The sequence below is a fragment of the Triticum dicoccoides genome, chromosome 7A, assembly GCF_002162155.2.
Source record: "Triticum dicoccoides isolate Atlit2015 ecotype Zavitan chromosome 7A, WEW_v2.0, whole genome shotgun sequence".
Taxonomy (NCBI): Eukaryota; Viridiplantae; Streptophyta; class Magnoliopsida; order Poales; family Poaceae; genus Triticum; species Triticum dicoccoides.
This window is the reverse complement of record NC_041392.1, coordinates 137809284-137813056: the sequence shown is the minus strand read 5'-3', so window position 1 is coordinate 137813056 and position 3773 is coordinate 137809284.

Here is a 3773-nt window from a genome sequence, read left to right as displayed (position 1 = left end):
TAGACATGGCAATAACAACAACATAGCATGCACGGATCAACTACAACATCCTCGGCAAAATCGCTAACAAGTAGACAATCTGCCCAGATTCACAAAATAGCAAAAGTAGAGCTCGATTGACTCAAGCTAGGGTGCTCCATAATTGCAAACAAAGACATGGATGCATAGAGAACTACAAGATTAACAAATCATCCTTACTGATCATCCTCAAAAGAGGCACGGATCACTAGGAAACAACATGAACATATGGCATATTGAGATAAACATATCAAGGACTTAGTGGAATTGCTAAGTCCCTGAAATCAGCATTAACGAATGCTCCACTTTGCAAGCTTGTGCTAGTCACCACACACATCACAGAAATACATGGATGGCATCTCTGGAAAGATGGTAAGGCATATAACAAAACATATGTAGAGCTCAGGGGCATATCATGCACACAATAATCATGGCAAAAATGACAAATAGCTATTTGGAGCAGCAGATCTGACAATTAACTCAAATAGCTCTCTTCCAACAGCATTTCGGGCATCAAGATGAACTCAAATGAAAATGATGCAATGAGATGAAATGATGTACTCTCTGAAGCGAACATTTTGATATGCTATATGCCCCAAACGGATCTACGGATGCAAAGTTACGACGTGATGAACATGGGCATTTGAAACATGGCAATCTCGGGGACTTAGTAGAAATTGGACCTCTCCGGGAAAGTCAATGGGACGGAGCGGTGCGGGATGGTTCGGATCCAGGACGGAGTGGCGGCGATTGGATGGAGGGACCGGTGGATCTCATCCCCCCAGCGAGCGGATCCGGCTGGAGTGGATCTCCGGCGAGCTCCGTGAGCTCCGGTGACGAAGGCGGCGGCGGAGGCGCGCTGCGGCGGGCTCGGGCGGAGCTGCTCGCCTACGGAGCGGGCGACAGAGGCGAGGGCGAGCCGCGGGCGAGCATCGGAGGGTGGCGGCAAGGCGAGGCAAGCGGGGCGAGCTCACCGGCGGGAGGCGCATGGCGGCGCCGGCAAGGGTCCCGCGCGGCGGAGCGGCGGCCGGCGATGGCGCCCGGTGCGGCTGGCGGCGCCGGCGCGGAGGAAGAAGCGACGCGGCGGCGGGGCGAAGGAGATGGGCTCGGAGGGCCTGCCGTGGGCTCGCGGGCCCACGGCGGCGCTTGCCACGCGTCGGTCCAGGAGAGGCTGGGGGCGGCGGCGCGCGGGCGGGCGGACATGTCCGGCCCGGTCGGACACGTCCGGCGGCTGGAGGAGGACGAAGACTAGGGTTAGGGTAGGGAAAGATCCGAAAAATTCGGGGGAAGCCACATATTTATAGGTAGAGGGAGCTAGGAGAGTCCAAAAGAGGTGCGGTTTTCGACCACGCGATCGTGATCGAACGACCGAGATGATGGAGAGGGCTTTGGTGGGTTTTGGGCCAAAATGGAGGGGTGTTGGGCTGCAACACACACGTGGCCTTTTCGATCCCTCGGTTAACCGTTGGAGTATCAAACGAAGTCCAAATGGTACGAAACTTGACAGGCGGTCTACCGGTAGTAAACCAAGGCCGCTTGGCAAGTCTCGGTCCAATATGGAAATGTTTAATCCCCACACATGAAAGAAAGGTAGAAATGACCACCGGAGGAGAACGGAGCGCCGGATTGCAAAGCGGACAACGGGGAAAAGGCTCGGATGCATGAGACGAACATGTATGCAAATGAAATGCACATGATGACATGATATGAGATGCATGACACGCAAGCAATGACAACGCAACAACAACGAAAAACTGGACGACACCTAGCACATCGGTCTCGAGGCGTCACACATTTGGCCGACGTTCTCCTTGTTGCCGGTGGGAGAGAATCTACGGCCATCGGTGTCGCCCATCGTCCCCAACCTCTTCCGGCTGTCCGATCATTTACGTAGGGCGCCCTCCAGCACCATCGATCCCAAAAGCTTGCTTTGCAGTTTGCGAGGGGAGTAGGGTGTGCACTATCCGATCGCTTCCCCAGCACGACCGCAAGGCGTTTGACGGATTGCTCACAAGGTACAATGGATAGTGGTGATGAGTTTTTCTTTCACAATGTCATTTGCTCATCGGATGATTCATCCTCGGATGATGAAGAGCCGGTGATTACTTTAAGGATGGTGCACTGTTTAGGCCACATCAATTTCGCCGCTGATTCCGAATGAGAAGGCATGTGTTCAATAGTATTCGCGAGGGAGTGGTTGTGCATGACCCATACTTTGACTGCAAAGAGGATGCTCTAGGCAAGCTTGGTTTCTCTTCATACCAGAAACGCACCGCGGCTATCAATATTCTTGCATATGGAATTCCTAGTGATATTGTGGATGAGTATGTTCGTATGAGTGAGTCCACATGTATCCTCTCATTGTATAGTTTTTGCACGGCCGTGGTGGAAGTGTTCGGCCTGGAGTACCTTAGAGAGCCAACTAAAGCTGATATAGAGAGGTTGTTGGCGATCAATGCCGAGAGGGGCTTTCCGGGCATGCCTGGTAGTATAGATTGTATGCACTGGAAGTGGAAAAACTATCCATTTGATTGGCAGGGTCAGTACAAAGGACATGTGAAAGGTGTCACTGTTATACTAGAAGTTGTGGCTTCACAAGATCTCTGGATATGGCATTCTTTCTTTGGCATGGCTGGTTCTCAGAATGATATTAGTGTTCTTCAACGGTCTCCGGTGTTTGCAAGGCTTGCAGAAGGGCACTCCCCGGAGGTCAACTTTGAGATCAATGGCCACGATTACAACAAGGGATATTACCTAGCTGATGGCATGTATCCTCAGTGGTCCACTCTTGTAAAGACCATAGCCAATCCCCAAGGAGAGAAGAGACAGAGGTTTGCCCAAATGCAAGAGTGTGCTAGGAAGTATGTGAAGTGTGCTTTCGGTGTGCTTCAGTCTCGGTGGGCTATCGTTCATAACCCTGCATTGACATGGAGTACGAAGAAGCTTTGGGAGGTGATGACTGCTTGTGTGATCATGCACAACATGATCGTGGAGGATGAGCGCGATGATAGCATCTACAACCAAGGGTTTGATTTCGAGGGTGAAAATGTTGAGCCTGAGCATGCACCTCCTGCAACCTTCAAACAATTTGTCGGGAATTGCGTGATTGGCATACTCATGTCCAGCTCCAGGATGACTTGGTTGAGCACGCGTGGACTCATGTTAGCAACCAGTAGATCTATCGGTTTAATTTCTTGTCATGCAAACAAATTTTGATTGGATTGTAAGACTATTTAATATTGTTTTCTTGTCATGCAAACAAATTTTGATTGAGTTGTAACGACTATTTGGGAGCTATGTTTGATTCGAACCATTTCATACGCATCATTTTTATTTTATCTACTGTGTTGGTGAACGGACGAGATGCGACCGCGCGTTAGGCGTCTGTTCGCCGCATCCATGGATCTGGGCGGACAAGGCTCCATTGTCACCTCCAAACGGACGAAATCCGGACAAAGCAGACATCCGTTTGGGGTCGCGCGTTGGAGTTGGCCTGAGGGAAACTCCATCACACAACCTCATTATGTCCGCCCGCGTTTGTTTTGGGGTAAACGGACATAGCATGCCCTTCAATGCGCGGGAGCAAACGGACCGACGTCCGTTTTCTGTCCGCTTTCGATCCATTCTTAGCCCAACTTTTGGCCGAGTTTGTGGTCGAACGGACACACGCGGATGGGTGGGGCGCGTGCCCTTGTCCTGCCCTGGCCTGCTCATCGGGGACATAGACGCCCCTTTTTCTGCCCTGTCATGGACTT